The sequence below is a fragment of the Dasypus novemcinctus genome, chromosome 23 (assembly GCF_030445035.2).
Source record: "Dasypus novemcinctus isolate mDasNov1 chromosome 23, mDasNov1.1.hap2, whole genome shotgun sequence".
NCBI lineage: Eukaryota > Metazoa > Chordata > Mammalia > Cingulata > Dasypodidae > Dasypus > Dasypus novemcinctus.
The window spans coordinates 26,204,102-26,222,968 of NC_080695.1; the positions used below are offsets into that span (position 1 = coordinate 26,204,102).

The 18,867-nt window shown below is 38.7% G+C and overlaps 1 long non-coding RNA gene and 1 pseudogene across 1 annotated transcript in view; one reads left to right on the top strand and one right to left on the bottom strand.

Moving 5' to 3' along the window:
• The window catches only part of LOC139437432 (septin-14-like), a 158,944-nt pseudogene that overhangs the window by 68,157 nt on the left and 71,920 nt on the right, over window positions 1-18,867 (top strand).
• The window catches only part of LOC139437408 (uncharacterized), a 57,653-nt gene that overhangs the window by 21,953 nt on the left and 16,833 nt on the right, over window positions 1-18,867 (bottom strand). The gene's annotated exons all lie outside the window — the stretch shown is intronic.

Genomic DNA, 18,867 nt, shown 5'->3' on the forward strand with positions numbered 1-18,867 from the left:
ATTTGCTGAGTCTTGTTTCTACTGCTTCTGTTGTTGTCAGCAGCATGGGAATCTGTGTCTCTTTTTGTTGCGTCATCTTGTGTCAGCTCTCTGTGTGTGAAGCACCACTTTTAGGCAGGCTGCACTTTCCTTCGCGCTGGGTGGCTCTCCTTATGGGGAGCACTCCTTGTGCGTGGGACTCCCCACACGGAGGACACCCCTGCGTGGCAAGGCACTCCTTGTGCACATCAGCAATGTGCAGGGGCCAGCTCCACACAGGTCAAGGAAGCCCAGGGTTTGAACCACGGACCTCCCATGTGGTAGACGGACACCCTAACCACTGGGCCAAGTCCGCTTCCCTTGCTTTTCTCTTTGTGATCCAGCTCTTATCACAAGCCTGTGAAGAATGTTTAGTAGCTCCAGTCAGACTAGTCTTAATTAGCTCTAACTACAAAAGTATTCACAGAAAAAAGAAAGGAAACCTGGAAGAAGTTTTCCTAATTATACTAAAAGTCACACTTCTTTGGTGTTTTTTTTTTAATGTTATATTCAAAAAGTATGAGGTCCGCATATAACCACCCACCCCACTCACCCAACTCCTCCCCCCATAACAACAACCTCCTACATCATCATGAGACATTCATTGCACTTGGTGAATACATCTCTGAGCACCACTGCACCTCATGGTCAATGGTCCACATCATAGCCCACACTCTCCCATGGTCCACCCATTGGGCCATGGGAGGACATACGAAGTCCAGTAACTGCCCCTGCAGCACCACCCAGGACAACTCCAATCCCCGAAAATGCCCCCATATCACATCTCTTCCTCCCACTCCCTACCCCCAGCAGCCACCATGGACACTTTCTCCACACCAATGCCACATTTTCTTCGATTACTAATCACAATAATTCATGTATAGAATATCAATAAGCCCACTCTAATCCATACTCTATTCCTCCATCTTGTGGACCATAGAATGGTTGTGTCCACTCCACATCTATGTCAAGAGGGGGCTTAGATTCCACATGGATGCTGGATGCAATTCTACTTTCAGTTGTAGGCACATTTGGCTCCCTGGTGTGGTGGTTGACCTTCTTCACCTCCATGTTAGCTGAGTGGGGTAAGTCCAATAAACCAGAGTGCAGGAATTGCAAGTCTGTTGAGGCTCAGGGCTTGGCTATCAAATGGTCAGTTCAGAGATTCAGGTCCCCTGGGTATACACTAAAGTCCAGCATCAACTACAGATCTGGTAAAAGTAACAGGAGAGGCTTGTGGACAAAGATCACATCTGAGTCCAGCTCCATCACACAGAAACACAAACTCCAAAGTAGGGTCAACTGACATAATACTGAACTCCATCTGCGATGACCATAGAACCTGTGGGTCTCATTAGCCCTCAGAAGAACCAATACCTGAGTTTGTATCTACTTTATCTGTCTCTGCGACTCTGCTGAGGTGTGCATAAGGGCGACCCCTCTGGTAACCTCCCGACTCTTTTTGGAGACTCATAGCCAAATAAACTCATTTGTCCTTTCCATTTCCCCCTTTTATTCAGTTCAAAAAGCGTATTTAAAAAAAATTAATTATTATTTTTTATTACATTCAGAAAATATGAGGTCCCCATGTACACGCCAACCTCCTCACCCCACTCCTTCCCCCATAGCAACAATCTCCTCCATCATCATGAGACATTCATTGTAATTGGTGAATACATCTCTGAGCACTGCTGCACCTCTTGGTCAATGGTCCACATCGTAGCCCACACTCTCCCACGTTCCATCCAGTGGGCCATGGGAGGACACACAATGTCCGGTAATTGGCCCTGCAGCACCACCCAGGACAACTCCAAGTCCCGAAAATGCCTCCACATCTCATCTCTTCCTCCCATCCCCACCCCCAGCAGCCACCATGGCCACTTTCTCCACACCAGTGCCACACTTTCTGTGATTACTAATCACAGTAGTTCATGAATAGAATATCAGTAAGTACACTGTAATCCATATTCTGTTCCTCCATCCTGTGGAATTTGCATTGGTTGTGTCCACTCTACATCTATATCAAAAGGGGGCTTCGATTCCACCTGGATGCTGGATGCAATCCTCCTGCTTTCAGTTGTAGCCACTCTTGGCTCCATGGTGTGGTGGTTGACCTTCTTCAACTCCATGTTGGCTGAGTGGGGTAAGTCCAATAAATCAGAGTGTAGAAGCTGAAGTCTGTTTAGGCTCAGGGCCTGGCTATCATATGGTCAGTCCAGAGATTCAGATTCTCTGAGTATATATTAAACCCCAGCACCAACTAGAGTTTTGGTAAATGTAACAGGAGAGACTTGTGAGAAAAGATCACATCTGAGTCCAGCTCCATCACACAGAAACATAAACTCCAAAGAAGGGCCAACTGACATGGCATTGAACTCCATCTGCGATGACCATAGAACCTGTGGGTCTCTGTCATCCTCAGAAGAACCAATATCTGGGGTTGTATCTACTTTATCTGTCTCTGGGACTCTGCTGAGGTGTGTATAAGGGCGATCCCTCTGATAACCTCCCAGCTCTTTTTTGGAGATTCATAGCCATATAAACTCATTTGTCCTTTCCATTTCCCCCTTGATTCAGGTCAAAAAGCATTAAAAAAAAAAACATTTATTTATTTATTTAATTACCCCCCCCCTTCCCTGGTTGTCTGTTCTCTGTGTCTATTTGCTGGATCTTGTTTGTTTGTCCTCTTCTGTTGTCATCAGCGGCACGGGAAGTGTGGGCGGCGCCATTCCTGGGCAGGCTGCACTTTCTTTCGCACTGGGCGGCTCTCCTTACAGGTGCACTCCTTGCACGTGGGGCTCCCTCACACGGGGGACACCCCTGCGTTGGGCGGCACTCCTTGCGCGCATCAGCACTACGCATGGGCCAGCTCCACATGGGTCAAGGAGGCCCGGGGTTTGAACCGCGGACCTCCCATGTGGTAGACGGAAGCTCTAACTACTGGGCCAAGTCCGTTTCCCTCAAAAAGCATTTTTAACTCCTGGTATTATATGTAGACTGACCTATTCTGCTGGTCCGAGTTGACCCTTTTATTCAAGGTCATTTTCTAGTTCCATCATCAGCTGGTACTTGGTAGTAATCCCTCTGCACCAGGGAGGCTCATTCCCGGGAGTCATGTCCCACTCTGAAGGGAAAGCAACGCATTTACATGCTGAGCTTGGCTTTGAGACTGGCCACATTTGAACAACACGGAGGCACTCAGGAGGGAACTCTTAGGCATCCTGCAGCTCTAGGCCTTGTTCTTATTTCAGGTGCACAGGCTTACAAGCATAGTCATTAGTATCAAGGGCTCATTGTTGGACCTTCCTTCTTTTTTGGACTTTGCCATTGCTCTTGGGGGGTTTTTGCTGTTCCTTTAGGGACTGTGATAGAGCTCCCCTGGTTAGGAACTCAGCACTCCCTCAGTTGTTGTTTTCATTGTAACCACTATAAAAATATCCAAACATTTTTATGTACTCTGGGTATGTGCCCTGTAGAACTCCCTGCCGACCATGTGTGCCCTGTCAGTAACATCCCTCACCAGTGTTCATCCCCTGCCATTGTTGAACCTCTCTCTGATCCAAAAATTCTTCAAAAATGAAGCCCAATGTATTACCAGGTTCCATTAAGAGTAAAATGGAATATAGTGATGAGTTTAAAAGTTAGATATAGAATAGATATTAATTTAGGAAAATTAAGGTAAAAATAAATTGGGATATCAAAAATTAAAAAATGCAAAAGCTTTTTTTTGATGTTTTGCCTTCTATCACTGCAATAAGTGTTGCCGTTTATGCAAATTGGCAAGGCAACTTCTTCTGTCTTTTCCTCAGTGTCTACATCTTTTCTTTTCTTTTCTTTTCTTTTTTTCCCCTAATTATTAAGCTTATCTTCACAAAAGTTTTAGATCACAGTAATTCATATATACAATATACAGTACTTCCACATATCCAACATAAAACCCTTTTCCCCTCCACAGCAATAATCTTTTTACATGTTTATACTATATTTACTGAAACTGATGTACAGATTTTTTAAGACAATAGCTTTCAAACAAGGTAAACATTTGGGTTTACATTGTGGTTTATATTTTGGACTATACAATTTTCTAAATTTTTAGTTATCTTATGTTTACATTATGATTTACATTTTAGCCTATCAGCCCCTATATATTTTTGGTGTAATTTAACATGTCTTATATCCATCCTTGCTCATCTTGTGGAACACTTCTATTGCCCACACATTTACATTGATTCCATCTATTCAATGCCTCTTTCCTCCTCCCCTTAGGGCCCACAGTGACAGTCAATCTTCATTGCTTGAAGGGCCATGTTCAGAGATACTTGCAACAGTGTTGAGGGCTTGACATGCTCAACTTCCCTAATGCATTGGGAGCCACCATTTCTCTCAAGAGATACAATTCCCTCTATTTGAGAACATCAGTCCTCCCTAGGATGTGGGTATACCTTCGCTCACATTATATGTGTCTCTATCCAATGATATAACCCACTATGGCAAAATGAGCACTCACACAGTCCCTAGAAGCCTGCCCTGCATCAGATTATCCCCTTTAAGTATCTTAAACAGGTAACCCTGCTTATTATATTTTTGAAAAGTTTTCTCAGCATTATACTCTCAACCAAACACCTGACAAACTCCTATGTTCATATGTTCCCCAACCCTTCCCCCAATTTCTTGGGCAATATTACCCATCCTCCAATCCCTAGCCCCCTTCAAGACTGCAAAGCCTCATCCAAAGGTAACCCTATGCCCCCATTTTATCCCTTCCTTGTACAAATACTTACCTCCAGCTTATCATAGATTTCACCTATGTAGGTGTCAGCTTGCATCCTTCCTCTACACCCCAATTTCCTTTAAGCCTATCATCCAGTCCCTAGCTCTCTGAGGCAGCTTGGTTTACTTATTTCATATCATTGAGGTCATGTAGTATTTGCCTTTCAGTGCCTGGGTTGCTTCACTCAACATAAGGTTCTCAAGATTCATCCATGTTATTACATGTGTTTGTAGTGTATTCGTTCTAAAAGCTGAGTAGTATTCCATTGTATGTATATACCACATTTTATTTATCCATTCATCTGTTGATGGGCATTCGGGTTGATTCCAAACTTTGGCAATAGTGAACAATGCTGCTATGAACATTGGTGTGCATATATCGGTTTGTGTCCTTGTTTTCAGTTCTACTGGGTATATACCCAGCAGTGGAATTGCTGGGTCATATGGCAAATCTATAGCTAGTTTTTTGAGAAACTGCTAAACTGTCCTCCAGAATGGTTGGATCCTTCTGCATTCCCACCAGCAGTTGGTGAGTGTTCCCATTCCTCCACATCCTCTCCAGCATTTGTAGTCTTCGTATTTTTCATTGCTGCCAATTTTATGGGAGTAAGATGGTATCTCATTGTAGTTTTGATTTGCATTTCCCTAATAGCTAGAGATTTGGAGCATTTTTTTCATGTGTTTTTTGGCCATTTGTATTTCTTCCTTGGTGAAGTGTCTTTTTAAAATTTTTTCCCATTTTTTAAATGGGTTGTTTTTCTTTTTCTTTTCAAGATATAGGAGTTCTTTGTATATGCAGATTATAAGTCTCCTATCAGATATATGATGACCAAATATTTTCTCCCATTGTGTAGGCTCTCTTTCGCTTTCTTGACAAACTCCTTTGAACTGCAGAAGGCTTTAATTTTCAGGAAGTTCCATTTATCTATTTGTTCTTTTCCTGCTAATGCTTTTGGTGTGAAGTTCATGAAGCCATTTCCTATTACGAGTTCTTGTAGATATTCCCTGCACTGCTTTCCAAAGTCTTTATGGTCTTGGCTCTTATATTTAGGTCTTTGATCCATCTTGAGTTGATTTTGGTATAAGGTGTGAGTTGGTAATCCTCTTTCATTCTTTTACATATGGATATCCAGTTCTCCAGGCACCATTTGTTGAATAGGCCATTCTCTCCCAGTTGAGAGAATTTGGTGGCTTTATCGAATATTATATGACTATATATATGATGATCTATGTCAGAATTCTCAATTTGTTTCCATTGGTCTGTGTGTCTATCCTTGTGCCAATACCATGCTGTTTTCACTACTGTAGCTTTGTAGTATGTTTTGAAGTCAGGTATTGTGATTCCTCCAATTTTGTTTTTCTTTTTCAGAGAGTAATTGGCTATTCTAGGCCTCTTTCCTTTCCAAATCAATTTCATAGCTAGTTTTTCTAGTTCATTAAAGAATGCTGTCCTGATTTTTATTGGGATTGCATTGAATGTGTAGAACAGTTTTGATAGGATAAACATCTTAATAATATTTAGTCTTCCTATCCACGAACAGGGAATATTCTACCATTTATTTAAGTCTTCTTTGATTTCCTTGAACAGTGTTGTGTATTTCTCTGTGTATAAGTTTTTCCATATTCAAATTTATTCATAGGTATTTGATTTTTTAATTTACTATTGTAAATGGTATTTGTTTCTTGATTTCCTCCTGAGCTTGCTCATTATTGGTGTACAGAAATGTTACTGATTTTTGTGCATTGACCTTATAACCTGCCATTTTACTAAACTCATTTATGAGTTCTAGAAGCTTTGTTGTAGATCTCTCAGGGTTTTCTATGTATAGGATCATATCATTTGAAAATAATGAAAATTTAACTTCTTCCTTTCCAGTTTGAATGTCTTTTATATCTGGTTCTTGCCTCAGTGCTCAAGCAAGTACTTCTAAGTCAATGTTAAATAGAAGAGGTGATAGTGGGCATCCTAGTCTTGTTCCTGATCTTAGAGGGAAAGATTTTAGGATTTCACTATTGTAAACGATGTTGGCTGTGCGTTTTTCATATATACTCTTTATCATGTTCAGAAAATTTCCTTGTATTCTGATCTTTTGCAGTGTTTTTATCAAGAAAGGGTGCTGTATCATGTCAAATGTTTTTTGAATGATTCTATCTCTTTACTTGTGATTGGTTTGTTGAGATTGTCAATTTCTTCTTTCATCAATATAGGCTGCTTATGTGTTTCTAGGAATTTGTCCAGTTCCCCTGAATTGTCATTTCTGTTGGAATATAGTTTTTCAAAGTATCCTCTTATGATAGTGTTTATTTCTATGGGGTCAGTGGTGATGTCTCCTTTCTCATTTCTTATTTTGTGTATTTGCCTCTTCTCTCTTCTTTTCTTTTTTAGTCTAGCTAAGGGTTTCTCAATTTTACTGATCTTCTCAAAGAAACAGCTCTTGGTTTTTTTAATCTTTTCAAGTGTTTTCTTAATTTCTAATTCATTTAATTCTGCTCTTAGCTTTGTTCTTTATTTCTTTCTTCTTCCTGTGGGGTTATTTTGTTGCTTTTTTTTACTAATTCCTCCAAATGTGCAGTTAGTTCTTCAATTTTAGCGCTTTCTTCTTTTTTGAAGTATGAATTTATGGCTATAGTTTTCCCTCTCAGTACTGCTTTTGCTGCATTCCATAAGTTTGGATATGTTATCATTTTCATTAGTTTCAAGGTAGTTATTAATTTCTTTAGAGATTTCCTCCGTAACTCACTGTTTTTCTAAGAGTGTGCTGTTTAATTTCCATATCTTGGTGTGAAATCTGGGCCTCTGGCCCTTGCAGATTTCCAGCTTTACTCCATTATGGTCAGAGATATTATTTTGTATGATTTCAATCTTTCTGAATTCATTGAGCCTTTCTTTTTGGCCTAGCATATGGTCTATCTTGGAGAAAAACCCATGTGCAGTTTAGAAAAAGGTATGTCCTGCTGTATTCGGGTGTAATGATTTGTATATGTTTATTAGGTCCAGCTCCTCTAATATACTGTTCAAAGTTTTTGTTTCTTTATTGATTCTCTTTTGAGATGTTCTGTCCAAAGTTGGTATTGGTGTATGAAAGTCTCCCAGTATAATTGCAGAGACATCTATTCTTTCACTTAGTTTTTCCAGTGTTTGCCTCATGTGTTTGGAGGCGTCCTTGTTAGGAGCATAAATATTTATGATTGTTCATTCTTCTTGAAAGATTATCCCTTTCACTAATATGTAGTATCCATCTTTGTCTTTCACAATCATTTCACATTTAAAGTCTATTTTGTCTGATATTAATATAGTTACTCCTGCCTTTTTTTGGTTATTGTTTGCTTGTAAGATTGTTTTCCAGCCATTCACTTTCAAGCTCTTTGAATACCTGAGTCTAAGATATGTTTCTTGTAGACAGCATATAGATGGGTCATATTTTCTTATCCAATCTTCCAGTCTGAATCTTTTGACAGGTGAGTTTAATCCATTAACATTCAGTGTTATTACTTTCAGGAAATTATTTATGTTTGACATATTATGTTAGGACTTATGTTTCTCATATTTTGTTTGCTTTTTTCCTTCTTTTTTTGTCTTTTTTTGTTGCTCTTACACTCTCCTCCAACTCTGCCTGTCCTGTTTTTTCCTTTCTTCCTGCAGAACTCCCTTTAGAATTTCTTGAAGGGCAGGGTTCTTGTTGGTATACTCTTTCAGTTTCTGTTTATCTGCGAATATTTTGAACTCTCCATCATTTTTGAATGCTAGTTTAGCTGGATAGCGTATTCTTGGTTGGAAATTTTTTTCCTTTAGTACCTTGACTATATCATACCACTGCCTTCTTGCCTCCATGGTTTCAGATGAGAAATCAGCACTTAATCTTATGGAGCTTCCCTTGTATGTGATGGTTTTCTTTAGTCTTGCTGCTTTTAGAATTTTCTCTTTGTCTTGAGCATTGGATAATTTGACAAGTAGATGTCTTGGGGTGGGCCTGTTGGGGTTTATGACCAGTGGAGTGCGCTGTGCTTCTTCGATATGTACATCTGTCTCTTTCAGTAGATTTGGGGAGTTTTCAGCCATTATTTCCTGCAAGATTCCTTCTGACCCCTTTCCCTTTTCCTCTTCTTCTGGAATGCGTATAATACGTATGTTTGAGCGTTTTGCATTATCATTCAGGTCCCTAAGTCCTAGCTGGATTTTTTTCTATCTTTTTATCGACCACTTCTACTATCTGTTTGATTTCCGATGTACTGTCTTCCACATCACTAATTCTCTGCTCTGCCTCTTCTAGTCTGCTGATATTTGCTGCAAGTGTATTTTTGATTTCTTGAACTGTGGTGTTCGTTTCCATCATATCCGTTATCTTTTTGCGTATATCTGCAATTTCCCCTCCAAGTGTTTTCTTCATGTTGTTAACCTCTTCCTTTACTTCATGAAATTTGTCGGTGATAAATGTTCTGAGATCTTTCATTGCTTGTGCGAAGTTCTGATCCCCTTACTGATTTTTAGTTTGTTGATTGGATTCAGCGATGTTTTCCTGATTACTGGTTTGGTTTGTAGATTTTTGTTGCTGTCTGGTCATCATATTATCTTGACGGGTTTAATCAGTTCCTTAGCTTCTTTGTCTAGTCTTGGAGATTAATTAGCCGTTGTTTTGGCATAAGTGTTATATCTTCTCTTTGTCACTTTGGTCTTCTTATTCTAATTTCTTATTGCTGGTTAAGTTGACTTTAAAGGAAAGCATTAGTGCTGGGGAAAGGCAATTGTGTAAGCAAGGAAAAAGTGTGTAAAGTAGTATTAGTGATATATGTTAACAAAGCAACAATATGAGATCTGGGAGGATGGAGGTTAGATTCATGTAAATTGTGTAGAGTTATAGCAGTAGGTAGAGTACGTATAATGAGGCAGACGACTAAATATGGGAGGAAGATGGTATGAACTAAAAAGCTATTGTTTTCGTGAGAGAGGGAAAGAGAAAAGAAAGGTAATATTTTCAAGAATGCATAACAGACAGAAAACAAAACAAAGGTATTAGAAATTAAGAGTTAGACACTTTGTGGATCAAAGAAAGTGGGGTGGAATATAGGAGAGATAGTAGATGATGGTGAATATCAAGATGTAGGGGAAAGGGGATAGTGTAGATAGCCAAAATCTATTCTCACGGAAATGAGGCAGTGGAGGATGAGGTAACCCAGCAAATGTGAGGTGTTTCCTGTAGCACCTATTGTATAGTTAAGATAAAATAGAATAAGAAGAAGATGGGGGACAAGAGAAAGAGGGAAAAAAAAAGACTTTGGGGGATATGCTGGGAGAAAAGACTAGGGGATAATGCAATGTTAGCAATCAGAACATTTAAAAAAATAGAAAATAAAAATAGAATAAAAACAAAAACAAAACAAAAGAAAATAAAAATAAAAAATGCAAACGTTGAGGGCTAGGACATTCAAGGACCTCAGATGGACCTCAGGGCATGATGGATTCAGGGATGGAAAATCTGAGATATCGAGGTCTCAAGAGATGTGAGTCTCTGGGGTGTGAGCCGCCAAGGTTTAGGGGACTCAGACCTGGCAACCTGAAGTCGGGTTAACAGGAAGCCTGGGAGCACCACAGTGCATCACAGCCTTCAGGGATCCCCGCAGCTGGGTGCCGGCCCTATGGGTGCGGTCACATCCACAAGCTCTATCCTGTGTTCTGTACCCAACAATTCACTCACTCACTGGGGTCTTTTCTGTGGATATATCACCAGTTGACTTCAGGACCCCTCCCACCCTGTGATCCCCCGAACGGCCACCTGGGAGCGCCTCTAGGGTGCAGCCAATTTAATGATTCAGATCAATAGCCAGGTCTGGGGGAGGGGCTCCAGCCGGAAATGCTAATAACAGAGTCCAAACCCGAAATTCCCATGCTTCGCAAAATATTCCCCTAATCAGCTTCCAAACATCTCCCACCCTATCAGACCCTGGTGGCATCTCTTTATTGCTATCACTTTAAGTCCACTGTAGATTGGCAGCCGGGTTTGGGGGGGGGGCGTGGCTCTAGGCGGAAGCGCTATTGTTTGTGTCTGCAATCAAAAATTCCCCCCGCTTTGCCATAAAACTCCCGTTTGTCTCCCCAAATCAGTCTGCAAGCGCCTCCTGTCCTATTAACCCCCCAATAGGCCGCTCAGGGCTTATGAATTCCCCAGTACTGCAGAGCCTCCAAAAAAATTAAAAAAAAAAAACCGCTGCAACAGCGCCCAGTGGGGAGGAGTGCCCAATGCCGCGGCTCCGCCCACCCAAGGAGGGAACTTTCCGCTCCAGCCGGGACCTCCCTGTATATTTTATACACGTATTTTCTTTGTTACCTTCCCACCAAATCCATGTCCAGATACCTCCCGACCCACAAAAGTTCTGAAACAGCCTGGTCCCGAAGAGGCTCCAACGCCGTCCAGTTGCTTCCCTGCAGGAGATACTATCAGGCAAGTTCACTCAGCTACCATCTTGCTCCGCCCCAGTACTGGATTTTGTCAAATGCTTTTTCTGCATCCAAAGAGATGCTTATGTCATTTTGTTTGTTTATTTTTATTCTTTTTATATGTTATATTACATTAATGGACTTTTGGTGTTAAAGTAACTTGCATTCCTGGAATAAACCCCACTTGGTCATGGTATATAATTCTTTTTATATTTTGCTTTTAATTACTAAATATAAATATTTAATACAAAGTTTAGTAATTTTAGCCTTAAACATTTCATTTATATCAACCCTCCTATTCAGGTAGACCAAATACTTAATAACTTCAGGCAAACAGTTCTATCTTGTTATTTCTGCTTCTGTATCCTATTCAAAGCATCCTCTGTACCTAAGATTTTCATCCCTGCTTTGCTCCTCATCTTCCCAGATCCAGCTTGGGTTTTGCCTCATTCTCCAGACTCCCCCTGATTCTCAATGGTCTAAATTGCATTTGTACTTCATTGGGACTTATGGCTTGCTATTAATGAGTGTTGAAATCAGTTAGCTCATATTCACTACCCAGTCTTCCATGAGGCATGGCAGACCTCTTTTTGAGTAAATTTTGTATGATATTCCTGCCTCTGTTATTTCCATAACAGTAATAAGAATAACATAGTAAGCCATATTGCTACTAAGGAATGCATTGATGTCATGGTTTCACTTCCGGGACTTTTAATCTTTGCTGTGGTTGGGAGTATGGATGAAGTAAAAGTAGGAAAAAGAATCATCAGAGGCTGCCGGTACACTTGGGGGTCCTACAAAGTAAGTAATATGAATGTGAGAGGACTCAGAAACAATTATGATAATATGCCATGAATGTCACCTCACAGTCTGAGAAAAGAACTTGAGCTTAAGCTAATTTTAGTAACTCTTGCTAAACTGTAAATTAAATTACTAACAGGAGACCAGATTGTGTTTTCAAATGTGCTGATGCTTATTTGACTATGCCTGATTTTCATTAGAGTTTTCTGGATGCTGGATTAATCTAAAATCCACAGAGGTTGTATAGGACTGCCTGGTTAAGTCCAACGTGCCATGTGCATATTTTTTCTCTTTGTGTGGTAAACCATGACATTCAGATGATGGGAAAGATTTTGAACAAAAGGAACTTTCAGCCAAATTGAAGCATAAACACTGGGTTTTAAGAATGCCAAATAAATTAATGGCTACTAATAATTTATAAAAAATTCTTTTAATTTTAATTTTAAAGGGAGTTTTAGATTGCAGAAATGCTACATAAAAATATGAGTTCCTATATACCCCACCTTCTCCCCCTCCCTCACTTCCCAATTAACAATATCTTTCACTATTGTAGTACACTTATTATAATTGTTGTACTCATATTGAAGCACTGCTACTAACATTGGGCTACTGTTTTCATTATAGTTTAAACTTTGAACCACACAATTTTATACGTTATGACAAAACGTATAATGGCCTTTACTCATCATTGCAATGTCATGTAGGACAATTCCAATGTCCCCCAAGTGCCCCATTTTATACTTATTCTTCCTTCTCCCTCTCCTCATTACCTCTGGTTGTCACTGCTTTTATATGTATGTTACAATTGTCCCATTTTTAGAATATTAGTAAGTCTACATTTGTCCATGGTTGCATTTTCCCTTATGTTTGTTCATTCCTCACTCTTGAGGATTTTAGGGTGGTGATACCTGCTCTGATTCTGATTGAGAGGGGGATTAGATCCCATGGGACAAGTGGATGGAATTGATTTGTTTAAAAAAAATTCATGTAAAATAAAGCTCTACTTTTCTCCCCTAAAGAAACACAAAGCTAATTGTTAGGTTTTTTTTCTTATCAAATTTTACTGATAATGCTTCTTTCATAATTTTTATTACAATAAAGGACCGAGGTTTTTAAGTTAGAACTCCTACCCTACACTTTGATGTTAGACATTGCGAAAACAATATTAGAAGAAAAGTTTCAGAGAAAGAAAGAGAAGCAGTTCTGACAAAATATTGATCACAAACATATTTAAGTTCAATATTATAAGGAACTGTCAAACAATTAGTTTTTGTATCTTTTTTGTAGATTCCATTGGATTTTTTACATAGCCAGCCATGTCATCTGCATAAAAAGATAATTTTATTTCTTCTTTCCCTATGTACATGCATTTTATTTGTTATTTGTTTGTTTGCTTCTTGTTTATGTGTGCTATCACTGGCTAGAACCTACAGACTATGTTGACCAGAAGTAGGTAATGCAAAACCTAATTTTAGTATTAGGGCATTTCTGATTGGGAATTAGTCTTTCCTCTTCAATCTTTTTGGAAAAGTTTCCATAGTTTTGGTATTATTTATTCCTTAAATATTCAGTAGAATTCACCAGAGAAGCCCTCTCAGCCTTGAGTTCTTTGTGGGGAGATTTCTATGTAATAAAAATTTCTTTAATATATACAGGGCAACTCAGGTTATCTATTTATTCTTCAGTGATTTGGGATCATTTGTGACTTTCTAGGAATTTGTCTATTTTATCTCAACTGTCAAATCTATTACGTAAAGGTGTTTTTAATATTTCTTTATCATCCTTTTCAATAACCATAGAATTGTTAGGGGTTTCATACCTCTTATTCCCATAACAGTAATTTGTATATTCTTTTTTATTTTCCTGCTATCTATGACTAGAGGTTTTTAAGTTTTAATGTTCTGATAATTCTCTATTATTTTTGTTTGTGGTCACATTGATTTCCACTACAGTCTATATAATTTTCTTTTTTTTCTGCTTTTCATGGATTCAATTTGCTCTTACTTTTCCTGTTTCTTGATGTAGAAACTAAATCCATCGTTTTGAGATCATTTTATTTCCTGTTATAGATATTGGGTTGTTTACATCTTTCCTTAAATACTGCTGTAGTGGCATCCCACAAGCAGATGTTGTGTTTTCATTTTCATGCAGTTCAAAATACATTATAATTTACCTTTGATTTCATCTTTATTCCATGGTGTTTTAGAAATGTGTTATTATTTTCCATGTTTTCAAGTAAGTCTCTATTATTGATTTCTAATCTAATTCCATTATTGTCCTTCCGAATTTATTGAGGCTTGTTTTATGGCCCACAATAGGTCAATTTTGATTATTGTTCCAGAGGCATTTGAGAATGTTTATTCTGATATTTTTGCACATAGTGTTCTGTAAAGAACACTCAAATGAAGTTGGTGGATATTATAGCTCAAGTCTTTCCTGCTTTTGTATCAATTACTAAGACAGGGTATTGGAATTGCTGACTTTAACTGTGCATTTGTTTATTTTTCCTTGCAGTTCTATTCATTTCTGCTCTTGTGTTTTGAAGCTTTATTAGTAATTGCACACATGCAGTTTAGACTATTTGAAGCCTCTTTATTAATTGACCCTTTTTATTAAATGACGTTATCTATGTCAGTATTCTTTGTCCTGAAATCGCCTTTTTCTGGTAATATAAACACTCTGCCTTTCTTTTGACTAGTGTTACCATGGTATGTCTTTTTCTACTCTTTTACTTTCCCTTTTATGTGTCATCTTTAAAGTGAAGTTCTTCTTGGCCATATAGTTGGGTCTTGATTTTTATCCAATCTTATCATCTGTGCCATTTATTTAAGGTCTTTAGACTATTAATATTCATGTGCTTATTGATATGTTTATGATGAAATTTGATTCTATTTTCTTCTCTGTTCTTTATTGTTGTTTTTTCACTTTCTCTGCCTTCTTTTTGATAAATTTTTAAAGTGTTCTTTAAACCTACGTCATCTCCTTATGTGAGATATTGGCTGAGACTTACTTTTTTTAAGGTTAGTTGTTGTTTAGGGTTTGCAGTATAAATTTATTTTAAAGATCTATTTATTTCCCTCTGCCCCACCCCCATTGTCTGTTCTCTTTGTCCATTTGCTGTGAGTTCTTTTCTGTCTTTCCTTCTCTTTAGGTGGCTGGAGTGGAAAAGAGGTGTTCAATCACTTGTGCCACCTTATCTCCTTGGTTTGCTGTGACTCTTATTGTCTCTGCTCTGTGTCTCTTTTTGTTGCGCCATCTGGCTTCACTAGCTCTTCACTCAGGTAAACTTGCCATGAAGTCCTGCACTCCTGTGTGAGCCAGAACTCTGCTCAGGTGAGCTCACTGTGTGTGCTAGCTTGCATTCACCAGGAGGCCCCGGAAATCAAACCCTGGACCTACTAAATGGTAGATGGGAACTCAATCGCTTGAGCCGCATCTGCTTCCATGTCGTATAAATTTTTACCTTATCTCTGTTGGTAGAGGCATTGTACCACTTCGTGTATGGTAGAATTACCTTAATATAGCATCTTTCTACTTACTTCCATCTCACCTTTTATGCTACTATTGTTAAACATTTTAAATTTACATGTATAAACCCCAAAAGAATTTGTTATTTTTTAAATAATCATCTTCAGAAGAAATTTTTAAAGAAAAAATGTATCTTATAAATTTACTCATGTATAAACCATTTCCAGTGCTGTTGATTCTTTTGTATTGTTGTGGATTTCTCACTGGCATCATGTTCCTTCTGCCTAATGCACACCTTTTAACATTTCTTGTAGTGTGGATCTGCTGGAGATGCATACTTTCCACTTTTGTATGTAAGCACTTATTTATTTTGCCATTGTTTTTTATTCATTTGCAAAAAAAAAAGTTGATTTTTATGTATTTTTGAATTCCATTTGCTAATGTTTTGTTGTATGTTATTAAAAAATTCCTTATTTTCAAAAAAGATTTTAACTTTTCTATAGTGAAAATGCTGTCGATAAGATTGGTATTGTCATTCTGAGTTCTGCATACATTGAGGGATAAGGAATAAAAATGGATGTTGGTAAGATTGGCAAGCAGAGTTTTTAGCATAGAAGAAAAACAAATGCAGAAGAATGCCCAAAGAGGTCAAGTAAAAAGCTTGTAATCTTAGGAGGCAGATTTGGCTCAACTGATAGAGTGTCTGCCTACCATATGGGAGGTCCAGGGCTCAAACCCAGGGCCTTCTGATCTGTGTGGAGAGCTGGCCCATGCTCAGTGCTGATGCACACAAGGAGTGCCTTGCCATGCAAGGGAGTCCCCCATGTAGGGGAGCCCCAAGTGCAAGGAGTGTGCACCCACAAGTGGAGCCACCCTGCCTGAATAAAGCACTGTCTGCTCAGGAGTGGTGCTACACACATGGAGAGTTCATGCAGCAAAATGAGGCAACAAAAAGAGACACAGATTCCCAGTGCCACAGACAAGAATGCAAGAGGACACGGAATAATACACAGTGAATGGACACAGAGAGCAGGCAACTGGGGGATGGGGCAGAGGGGAAGGGGGGAGAGAAATAAAAAATAAATGTGTCTTTTTAAAAAAAACCCAAAAACCTGTAGTCCTGAATTGGTTTGGAGTCTAAATGTGAGCTGATGGTAGATTTTTATACTTCAAAAAAGAAGGAACGTAAAATTTCTAGATCCATTGACATACCCAATAGCAATCACCCCCTAGCTCTCAGATAGTGATCACGAAATATAATTTCCCATTGAATCAATCAGGTCTGGGAACCCAAAGCCTGGGAACTGCCTGGGATAATCCTGCCAAAGAAGCTCTCAAAGACTTCTTTGCTGTGTCAAAAGAAGTCAGAATGCCACACTAATGAAAGAAGATGTTGATGTGATGGGAGTGGGGGTGTGAGGAGTAGGGTATATGGAAACCTCTTATTTTTTAATGTAACATTTTGTATGATCTATGAATCTAAAAACGTAACAAAAAACAAGTCATGAACCAACTGGAGCCTCTTACTGATGCTAAAAATTTAGAATCAATAACAATTAACTTTAGTGTGCTAAAACAAATTTAGTATATAATATTCATGCATATATGATGATACTTAAAAAACTCCATCACTTTTGGAGGATACTAAGGAGCCAACTCATTATTTTTCCTTATTTTGAAAAACCACTAAATAAAGTGGAAGAATCAAGCATAGTGACCCCCAACAATATATGCAATGCAGATAAGAATCTGAAATCCCTGGAAGCTTATTAGTTGATAATTCTTCACATGAATTTGTTATGTGCCTTGGTTCATATAGTTTTCCAGATTGGACTATTGTCTTTCTGCATGTGTGTGTGTGTTAATATTTTTTCTTTTTTTAAATGCACCTCTTAATAATAAAGAAGATAATAGTTCCTCTTCAATGGTCCCACTTTATTTTCTTAAATTAAAAAGTTAGCTTCTCTGCAGTTCTCACTAATCTTTCCAGTTATGGTTCCTTTATCTTGAAAATGACAATCGAATTTACAAGCAATTAATGTACATATTGTAAAAGTCAAACAATATGAGGTTTACACTGAAAAACAGGAATCCTCCTTTCCCGCATCTCCCAACCCCATTTCATCTTTTTTTTTGCAATTTACCTCCCTACTTCTAAATGACATGCTTATGTTGCAATTTGTTGATATTTCTACTTTATTTTCTACTACTGTGAAAAGTGAAGGTCTTTCACTCCACCTCTTTCATTCTACCTCTCTCCCACCCAGGTAATTTACCTCCCCTATTCTTCCAGAAGACCTATACTCATTTTTATTAAATAGGCACTAACATGATCATGCCTATACAAAGACTGTGCACGAGTGAACTACACTGTATACTTGAAATACATTTCTAAAGGAAACAGTGTTTTCTGTGGTGTTGAAAATTGCCTCTCTTTTCACTTGCTTAGTTCTCAATGTGTTATTAGATAGCTGGGAATTTCTCTGCCCCAGCTGTCAAACTCCTCTGATTAGGTCACAGTAAGTAGCTCCCTTGTTTCTTTGGGGATATCCCTCCTGGGGCTCTGCCCTACTGCTCCCAGCTTCGCTGGGTGAACTCTTGGGCTGCTGCACCGCTGCTATCCCTGGAAGTCCCTTCTCATCATTCTATGGATTTCCTTCTTCCACATAAGCCAAAACTTTTACTTTCTTCTTTACTCCTTCATTTTTTCAGGGCTTCCTGAGAAAAAAGAGTTCATGGAAAGCAAATGTGTTTGACCTTGTATCACTGATAACATCTCTATTATATCCTCACTTTTGTTAATGTTGCTGGTTATCCTTTTCAGGTAAGAAATTTTTCTGTCAAAAACCTGAAGGTGCCCTGTATTTTCTTTTTTTCTCTCCTAGTTCCAGGTTTTTTTCTCAGTTTCTTTTGGTGGCTCATTCACAGTTGATCTTTCTTCAAATGTTTAGTGAACCTTAGCTGTGTGTATTAAAAGCAAGGCATTAAAAAGACAAGGCTCAAGTAGTTGAGTGCCTGCCTCCCACATACGGGGTTGGATCCAATCCCTGGGCCCAGGATCTAAAAAAATAAAAATAAGCCAACTAGAAATTCTGAGAACACCCTTATCAACTGGTGAACTTTACTTACTGGAGGTAATTTTCACTGAGCGACCCTAGACCTCTTTTCTTAAGATTGTCAGTTTCCTGAGATAAGAAGCTCCCTGCCTCCCATGAGGAGTTGGGAGCTGGTAATAATGAAGTACAGAAAGAATTGAATGCCCATTTGATATGGGGGAACTTGTAAATATCACACACTACATCCATTGGCATGTGATATTTAGTTGCTCAAGTGCAGATTCCTAAGAAGCAAATCCCTATACCTGAACAAGGTTGCTA